General features: G+C 42.4%; 1 long non-coding RNA gene across 1 annotated transcript; it reads right to left on the bottom strand.

The window, feature by feature from the left end:
- Positions 1-1,182: 1,182 nt before the first annotated feature.
- Positions 1,183-9,578, bottom strand: LOC120991696. Its single transcript, XR_005776766.1, has 3 exons — positions 9,566-9,578; positions 6,356-6,361; positions 1,183-1,358 (listed from the first exon to the last, which is right to left on the bottom strand). It is a non-coding gene; the product is annotated as an uncharacterized LOC120991696 (long non-coding RNA).
- Between the last annotated feature and the right edge of the window lie 836 nt (positions 9,579-10,414).

Genomic DNA, 10,414 nt, shown 5'->3' with positions numbered 1-10,414 from the left:
AGGTAAGAAGGGAGGGCACACACTGCAGACAACAGCAGACACTCTATTGCAGCGATCACGGCGAGTGCCACTCCTAAAACATATCTTATTTGACCAAAGTCAGGTATCCAGCCAAAAAGCCAGTCCCACCAACCTTGGTCAACATCTTGTTTTATATGTTTTATCATCTCTTCTAGTTGGCCTATTTTATCTTTTATTCCATGGGAGTGATCTGATAAATTGAAACAACACATCCCTGGAACGCTGAGCATCCTATACCATGTTGAAACAATAAATAGTCAATAGTTGCCCTATTCTGCAAGATAGCCTTTTTATATGATTGTATATCCAGCAGCATATCTTGCAGAACTGCACCAGTGACATCTATCTGTTTTACCATACAACAGGCAAGTTTTGATATTGTCCTGTGGTTATATATGGCCAACCCTGGTACTCCTATCAAAGATACCCCTTAACTCATGTATTCTGTTCTAGAGAGGAGATTCACATTATAATCACAATTTTCTGGTAGCTGTAGGGAAGTGTCTCTCGTGTGTCGTGTCTGCATTGCTGGGAATAGTGGTATCATTGCTAATGTCAACCTAGCTATTGTACAGGGTCCCTCTGTAATATTGGCCGGTATATATGTGTGACTAGTATTTACACAGGCCAATACCCATCCTGCTGGTAGAGGTACATGTATGTCTAGGGATGGTACTGTTTTTGTAATATTACATTGCATATACAGTGTATATATATATTTTTTTTTCCTGATACTATCTTTTTACAACTTTCTGGATTTCTATCATATTACTTTGCAGAGTCTCATATGTAGGACAGTTATAACAAGCATGATAAGGATTTACATATCCATATTTAACATCATGATCCTGCAAATCTGTGTCATTTGATTGGGAACGTAGGAGCCCTGTCCATACATCTACTGGGGTAGGGACTGCAATTATCAAGGCACTACATTTCAGCCATCTCGAGGAATTTCCCGACTGCGTCATCTCGTTGGGCGTCAAGGCCGTCTGCCTCCGTTAGTACCCCTTCTGTATCTTCTTCGAGGTCATGCTGTCTGCCTCCGTTAGTACCTCTGGGCCTCGTTGGAGGTCAGGGCTGTCTGCCCCCGTTAGTACCTCCTGTCCTTCTTCAAGGCCAAGGCTGTCTGCCCCCGTTAGTACCTCCTGTCCTTCTCTCACAAGCTTCACTCGGGTGGCGTGGATTCAAATTGGAGATTGTTCAGTCAGCACAGCTGTTCTGGTTACTGCAACGACGGTAGTAGGTGGGCCGTATACGAAATCAACTTGAGCTCTTCCTTTCTTCAGTGTTTCGACCACCATCTCATTCCCCACCCTATATGGGTGGGTGGGTTCCTGTGGAAAAGAGGGAGACTTACAAGCAACTTTGTCCTCAGTTTTGTTAAGTACCTGTATCAATTTGGTGACATAGTCTTCCCTAATCTGGTCTATGTTGCCTTCCTGTACCACTAGGGGGTGACTTGCCCAAGGAGTTGGAAAGGGCCTACCCATAAGGATTTCAATGCTGTTATGTCCTACTCCGTAGAAATGTGCTATTAAGATGGAAGCACTGTATTGGGGGAATGCATAACTTCCCCTCTTTGCAGACTAATTCTAATCCTGTCTTAGGATTTTTCTGCAATACTGGATAACACCAGTCTTGCTGTTCCTGTTCAGTGGCATACCACTGAAGATCAGTAAGTATTTGCAACATCTCAGGGGTTGGAGGTGCCAAACATGGCATCGTCCAATGGTTACACAAACCTGTGAGGTTGCATTTGGCCACTCGTTTCGCCACCTTATCTGCCAGCGCATTGCCCTGTGAGACATGATCCTTACCATTTGCTGCCGTGAATCCTCTCCTCTGCCAGATCATACCATTGTCCCACACTACCCCATGTGCGTACCTACTCTCAGCATAAATAGTGACAGGTCTGTCAGCATGTAGAATACATGCTCTAGTGAGTGCAATGAGCTCAGCTGCCTGCTGTGTTGAGTGTGGATGTCCTTGAGTAGGCCTACAACATCATGAGTGGTGTGCAAAATGGTGTAATGTCACATTGTGAAAGGAGTTGCCAACTCTACCATCATAGCACAGGCTGCAAGAGAACACAGACATGCCGGCATCCCTTGAACAGGGGTGGGCATTACCTTTGAGAAAAATACACAAGGACGCAACTTGCCTCCGTTTTCTTGTGTCAGTACACCCGCCATGGTTTTACAATTTTGGCGTGCAAACATGTGGAAGGGCATATTATAGTCAGGGAGGCCCAGCCCTGGACTCGACATGAGTGAACATTTCAGATAATCAAATGCATTGTACATTTTCAGAAGACCATTTAATCAAATCTGGATTTTCTTCCAGAGTGGCTTGCCTCAAAACATTGTCAATAGTGGGAGCAATCAGGAATCCATTGTCTACAATAATTTATCATACCAAGGAAAGATAACATTTCCTTCTTGGTGTGCGGGGCGACCAAACCCGCAATAGACTGGACTCTTTCTGCACTGATTCTCCGTTCACCTTTTGTGAGGACAAAGCCCAAGTATTCAACCTGCTTTTTACACCATTGCATTTTCTTAAGTGTCACTTAGTGACCACATCCTGACAATCATTATAACAGTGATAAACCATCCTGAATGCTGGCCTCCGCTGACATGCTACACAGTAACAAATCACCGACATATTGCAGCAGCACAGAACCTTGGGGGGATGTACCATGGCTTTAACATCGCTTGGAGGACTATGCTGTACACTACAGGTGAATCAGCATATCCCTGGGGTCTGCACCAGGTCAGTTGGCGTCCATCAAAGGAAAAAGCAAAAAGTAGTCTGGTTATCTTATCAACTGGGATAGAAAAGAATGCATTTTTCAGATCTATCACACTGAACCAAACAGCGTCTGCTGGAATGGCAGATAATAATTGAGTGACATCAGGTACAACAGGGGCTATAGGCACAATGATGTTGTTGATGGCCCCTAAATCCTGTACAAAGTGGGTAGCACCATCTGCCTTTGTCACTGGATTCACGGGCATGCTGTAGGGTGAAATCACCTCTGCCAGGATTCCCTTTTGTAGGAATTCTTCTATCACTGGCCTAAGTCCGTCAAGTTTCTCTTTTGACAGCGGGTATTGTTTCTGGAACACTGAGATGACACCTGGTTTCGCAGTAGCTTTGTAAGGTGTGCAATCTATGAGCCCCGTGTCATATTCATTTGAAGACCATAATGCAGGGTTAATGTTATTAAGTTCTGGGTGGTCCTGTATGTTTGCAAGAATCAGTGGCACTGGTGTAGAGACTGGAATGAGACCTGAGTGTACTCTTATGCCCTGATTCTTTGCTGATACCTGCAAGTCAAGCCTAATGAACAAATCTCTCCCTAATAGGCTGACTGGGCAATCTGGTATAATGCTGAAGACATGATCTGTGACGTATTCCCTGTCCATGGTCTCGAGTGGTAGTGAGTCAGTTTTTGAAAGGTTTTGTCAAAACTCCATTAATTCACATAGAAGGCTCACACTTCCTTCCTCCCACTCTGAGTCATCTAAGTCCACCCTTTTAGTCGGACGCTGTGGTCCTCCTTTTTGTCTGTCATTAGTATCCTAGCTGTCCAAAAGAACAGAGCTCAGATATTTAGCACAACACTTAACATGTAACACATAACTGAAAACATTGAAACAAACAGATCTGACAATACAGACATGAACACACAAAGGGCCCATAAAAACTTTCATTGACTTCAATAAAAAAATGTACAGCTTGATCAATGCTGTTGGCACCAATAAAAACCAAAAACGTCCAAAAAATAAATAAAAATTAAATTCTCAATGCGCATCATATATAAAAACAAAATACCGTATTCCATACACATTCACATACATTTTCATGTACTTAAAACAGCTCACAATCAGTCTTCACACATATTCGCCTCAATTACAACTCAAAGCCACACCCATTCACATTCCACTGAATCATTCATGTCTTCCAACCCACATTGTTTCATCCCGAAACTTGCAGCACAGACAAACACAGCTTTCCTGGAAACAGATAGCCACACCACACACAGTTTGTTGCTGCGTTTTCCAATCTCTTCTGGTTTTCCCTCTGTGATTAATCAACTCTTAAAGAAGACAATATACATGTTATAATCACAGTCATTTTGTTAAAAGCTGGATTCCCTGGGGAAGAAAATGACCAAACAATTCTTCATCTTGTATAATATATTACAGATTACTTACTCTGCCCACTTCCCTTATCTCAGGAATGTGTTTTTGTGAAGGCGGGGGAAGTGGATTTCTATAGCTCACACTAGATACATACAATTCTTATCCATTAACTGATGCTGTCTGAAGTCCACGTGGAGACGTTCTTTTTTTATGGTAAGCATTAGTCTATCAGATTGTTAATAAATGTGGAAATAATTAGACTGTCATTCTGGAGAACCAGTAGCCCTGCCTCCAATTTCCAGCAATCCACAAATCTCCAGAAATCAATAGAGCTTTCTGAGGGTTTTTGCTTACATGTTACGGCTACTGGGAGTGAAGACTTTTGTTTAAATACCTCTATCATGTGTTTTCTATCTCCTTTCTGCATATAATCGATATCTCATGAAGGGTTAGGTTCAAAATACGGTCTGGCGGCAGTGTCGCCTAAGCATAGACCCTTGACCATGTCCATGTGATATATGCTATTGTCTCCTTCCCTGGGAAAGGGGTCTACCGCTTCCATTGCCTCTGTCCACTCTGCCAATTTATCTACCCATGGGTTAACAAGGTAATACTGTGTAGGACTGACTCGGGCAACATATTGTTTACATATTTCTCCTGGTTCTGGTTTAGGGTATTCTATCTTAGATTTTTGACTACCCATTATTAAAACTTATTTTCTTACAAAAATAATTCAAAACAGTATTAGTAAAAAACAAAACAGAATGTTAGTTTTGGGACGACAGCTGTAGACTTACGACCCAGTCTGTCACTTCCCCTGATATAACTATTAGACAAAACAAGTTATCATGCAAAACTTCTACAATTACCAAACAACTTATCATGCAAAAACTTCTACAATTATCTTATTAAGAATCAAATCAAGCTGTTAGACCTTCTGTTCCCTGAACAGATCTTTTACGGGACTCCCTGAGCCCACTGAAGTGCACTTTCCTGGTTACTGGATTCCCGGAATCCTTTCTGTTCCCGGAACAGATTTTTTACGGGGCTCCCGGAGCCCTCTGAAGTGCACTTGTCTTATTACCGGATTCCCTGAATCCTAAGGCAAAAACTCCCTGAGTTTATGCTTACTGTATCCCTGACACAGTACTTCGAAGTCTATCTAAGGGTCCCTTATGTACTTACTTGAATCGAGACGTGGTCAGTGCCCCTGGAATGGCCTAAAGGACAAAAATCAGTGTCTCTTCTTACCAAACATCAGGGATGACCTTCCCAATTCCGGACGAAAGCCCCCAAATTGTAAGGAATTATTCTTATCTTCCCCTTAATGTGTACCCCCGGTACAAGATTTCGGTATTCAGCTTGATTTGATCCTTATCTGGCCAGAGAGAGTGATAATGAGATATTGGGATGCAGGGTGTGTGAGAGTTAGTTTTTAGGCAGTGATATGCGGGAGAAGCTCTAATAACAGTGCTAATAGAGATATCTTTATAGCAGCAGCGAACCATAGGGCTTAGACCTGAATAGATGCAGTCAGCATAGATGGCAGTGGATATAAGGAGTATATAGGAGATGGAGAGGTGCTGATATGAAGCGAGAGGAGGAACGTATTAACAAATAATAAGTGTTACTACCAGTGCACAAGCACAATACATGTCCCTATATACTAAGGGAATGGTAATAGTTAATAGATCGTGACGCTCCTCTAGCATATCGTCCCCTTAGAGAGGGTAATAAATAATAGAACAATCTCCCCTCACCCTCCCTCCCCTCCCCCTGCCCTCCCCCCTGTTCTCAATAGTTGCTACACACGAATAGGAGGAAAAAAGAGCCATATATCAGGAAGGTCGCAGTAAATGCTATATATTACTATAAGAATATATATCACAAAGAGCAAAGAATATAGAGCCAATCCGCATCACTGATAGTTTTAAACACGTCTTTAGCATAGTAATAATATGAATATTTGAATAAAAGGTCAGTATTTATTAAAATAATAAAATAAAAGTGAAGTTTTAAAAGAAAAAAACAGTACTTGATCCAAGAACGTAAATAGGTCCTTAGGGACCACCAGCTAGCAAATGTAAAGTCTAAAACGTTGACAAGTACTGTGAGGTCAAAAGCTATAAAAATTTGCAAATGATAATGAGATATGACACAGTGCTGTGTAATTTCAAAATGACTCTGAACTTTATTATCCTTGTGACACATATATATAGTACTCAATGGCGTGATATTTAAGTTAAACAATAACACATGTTTTTAGCCAGATAATTATCTTATCTTCTACCAGAGTCGAAGGCTATTCATACATACGAGAAAAACCTCTTAGTAATAGCTATCATATGGACTTCAACCTGCTACGTGTCCATGCTCACGTAATATATTAATGTATGGGACATGATGTAATATAAACTTATATAAAAATAGGTTTTGAACTGAAATAGAATCCTTCAGTTACGGTTATCGCCATCTCAGCAGAACTGTAAGTTCAGAGATCACATTGTAATGCTTAGACTGGAGAGGCAGAACAGTAAAAAAATCAGTGAAGGGATCTTACAAGATCTGCAAAATATCTTTCAAGGGATCCTTGCTAGCTATGCATGTATAGTGAGATGTATATGGACACTGGAATATAGCAAAATATATGTACAAGCCTGTATACTCCAGCCAGCAAGTAAATCTCAGCATAAGATTCATCAGTTTTCTGCTGAGATGGTTATCGCCATGGTTATAGCCATCTTCTGCTGAGATGGTTATCGCCATGGTTATCGCCATCTTCTGCTGAGATGGTTATCGCCATCTTCTGCTGAGATGGTTATCGCCATCTCAGCCGAACTATAAGTTCAGAGATCACATTGTAATGCTTAGGCTACTTTCACACTAGCGTTCGGGGCTCCGCTTGTGAGCTCCGTTTGAAGGCTCCCACAAGCGGCCCCGAACGGATCCGTCCAGCCCTAATGCATTCTGAGTGAAGGCGGATCCGCTCAGAATGCATCAGTCTGGCTCCGTTTGTCCTCCGCTCCGCTCAGCAGGCGGACACCTGAACGCAGCTTGCAGCGTTCGGGTGTCCGCCTGGCCGTGCGGAGGCAAACGGATCCGTCCAGACTTACAATGTAAGTCAATGGGGACGGATCCGTTTGAAGTTGACACAGTATGGCTCAATTTTCAAACGGATCCGTCCCCCATTGACTTTCAATGTAAAGTCAAAACGGATCCGTTTGCATTATCATGAATAAAAAAATTTGCATTATAGGTGCGGATCCGTCTGTGCAGATACCAGACGGATCCGCACCTAACGCAGGTGTGAAAGTAGCCTTAGACTGGAGAGGCAGAACAGTAAAAAAATCAGTGAAGGGATCTTACAAGATCTGCAAAATATCTTTCAAGGGATCCTTGCTAGCTATGCATGTATAGTGAGATGTATATGGACACTGGAATATAGCAGAATATATGTACAAGCCTGTATACTCCAGCCAGCAAGTAAATCTCAGCATAAGATTCATCAGTTTTCTGCACAGATTATTGAAGAAACTGTTCATGCAACTGTTATTTAATCAGCTCCTAGACTGTCTGTATTGTCACATGCAATCTGCCTGCAAGTCATTCTAAGCTCTGTATGCAATCAAAACTAACTTTGCAGCAGCCATTGATAAAACGTCTCTCTGACTCCCCTCCCACTGGTTGCCTAGGAAACCCTCTCCCAGAACCAGAAGATTGATACATTTCTATGCAAACACATACCTTGTGATTTAACCCTCTGCTTGTTATCACAAAGCACCAGCAAGGCAATGTACAATCTGAGGAACCTAATACACAGAAAGAACCTGAACTTCCAACAGATCAGGAGTCAGATCCTCAAGGCCACATAAAACAAAAACGTTTAGTGAAGCCAACCTAGAAAGTCCAAGAGAACTATGAGGCTAACAAAGAACTGCTGCAGAACATCAGCCACTCATGGTCTAAATCTATGGAATGCTATGTCAGCTCTGTCTCAACCAACTCATAAGGTATTGCACCTAGAGGGCGCTGTTAAGCAGTTGAATGCTGCCTATGAGAAGTACCAAAGACTGTCTGCTAAATATGCTGTTCTAGGTTCTAGCTTCAACTAGCTAAGGCTAACACCCACCTACCCAGTCTTAGTTACCTTGACACCCCTCGTGGCATCAACCCTATTGTCCTTAAGCTACCATATGGCATCCAAGAAAAATGGGTTAGTCAAGGATCTACTTACAAGAAAAGGTATGGAGTAGCCTTTCCTCCCTTTTCCTACTTCTGTATCTCACAAAGGAAATTGCGGACTCTAAAAATGACCCAAGTTTCTTCTACAGTGACTGTAACCCTCTTAGTCCACCTTCTCCAGGACTTGCAAACATGTGAATAACGCACAGAGACCGCAGGGGTCCAGTGTCAGTGAAAAGGACTGATGTTCAACCTGCACCTGCTACGGTTCTTCCGAAGACTGGACAAAACAAGAAACTTGAGGATCCGAATTGCCAATGTCCCATACATAACAAGCCACACCCACTTAAGAAGTGTATCGGTTTCAGAAAGAAACCTCTACAGGAACGCAAGGAACTTTTAAAGGAATTTGGAGTTTGTTTCAGATGCTGTGCTTCCACAGAACACCTGGCAAAAGACTGTAAGGCCATCATTAAGTGCATAGAATGCGGTAGTGACAACCACGTTCAAGCCCTTTATCTGTACCAACACAGCACTACTCCATCCACTGACATTCCCCCCAGGACAAAGCTTGGCGGGGAGCATGCTGAACAAACAGCAACCTCCACCCCAGTGTTCTCAATATACACTGAAGTCTGTGGGGAAGGACTTTGTGGGAAATCCTGCGCTAAGATATGCTTGGTTCGCGTATACGCAAAGGGCAAACCTGAAAGGGCCATAAGACTGTATACCATTCTCGATGACCAGATTAACCGTTCTCTCGCAAGTACAAGGTTCTTTAATCTCTTAGGCATAGCAGGAGGTTCTCTATCTTATACCCTAGGTACTTGTGCAGGGATTACAGAAGTCTGGGGTAGAAGAGCCAGTGACCTTGTAGTTACTCCTCTCAATGGCAGCTTGGAAACACCCTTGCCTACTATCATTGAGTGTAATCAGATGCCAACTAACAAGGATGAGATCCCCACTTCTGAAGCTGCCTTGCACCATACTCACTTGAAAGACATAGCTGATCAAATACCAGCCTTTGATGAGAATGCTGATATCATGTTGCTACTCGGGAGAGACATCCTAAGGGTGCACAAGGTGCGACATCAAATCAACGGCCCACATGATGCACCTTACGCCCAGCGTCTGGATCTAGGCTGGGTCATTATTGGCAACGTCTGTCGTAGCAACTCCAGGAAACCTCTCTCGGTTTCTTCCTTTAAAACTCATGTCCTGCCCAATGGACGCACTACTTTCCAAGACAACATCACTATAGTGTGAAAGAAAGACTGTGTGTCATACTCGATGATAGGAAAGCATTTATCTTTCGTAATGACAACATCGGTAACACAGTGTTTGAAGTAACCACCAAAGACAATGGGTCAGATTTATCATTAGCTCAAGTCAGAATAATGGAGTGAAAAAGTCGCAAAAAAATGCGCAAACGCTAAAACTGCGCACAAATTTGCGACTTTTTTCTGCTTTGCACTATGCTCGCCAGTTTTCTGAAAGTGGGCGTGTTTTCTTATGTAAATGAATCTCTAGACAGATTTACTATTGGGACTATTTAAAAAGTCGCAAAAAAGTCGCAAAAAAATTCGCAATTTCACTCCAGTAAGGACCATGCTTATCTTATGAGACTTTTTAATAGAACATGCGACTTTTTCGTAAGGACGTGCGACTTTTGTAAAGCTGCTTACTGACAGATAAACTGCTACCGTCAAACCACATTTATTACAGTCTTAAAGGGCCGATCATAAATATGACTTGGCTAAAACTGACTTTAGCCATATGTGAAAGTGGAGTGAGCTGTCAGAGTAATGATAAATCTGGCCCAATGAGTTAACAGCCACAATGGAAGACAAGAAATTCTTGAGAACCATGAGTAAAGAGTTCTATCAAGATGATTCTAACAGCTGGGTGGCGCCGCTACCATTCCGCACTCCAAGGAAGAGAATTCCAAATAATAGACAACACGCAGATTCACGGTTCATCTCTTTAGAATGCAACCTGAACCGGAAACCGGAGATGAAGAAACATTTTGTCGACTTTATGCAGAAGGTGTTTGAGAGAGA

The sequence above is a fragment of the Bufo bufo genome, chromosome 2 (genome assembly GCF_905171765.1).
Source record: "Bufo bufo chromosome 2, aBufBuf1.1, whole genome shotgun sequence".
Taxonomy (NCBI): domain Eukaryota; kingdom Metazoa; phylum Chordata; class Amphibia; order Anura; family Bufonidae; genus Bufo; species Bufo bufo.
Note: the sequence above shows the minus strand (reverse complement) of the source record. Positions and strands in the feature narration are given on the sequence as shown.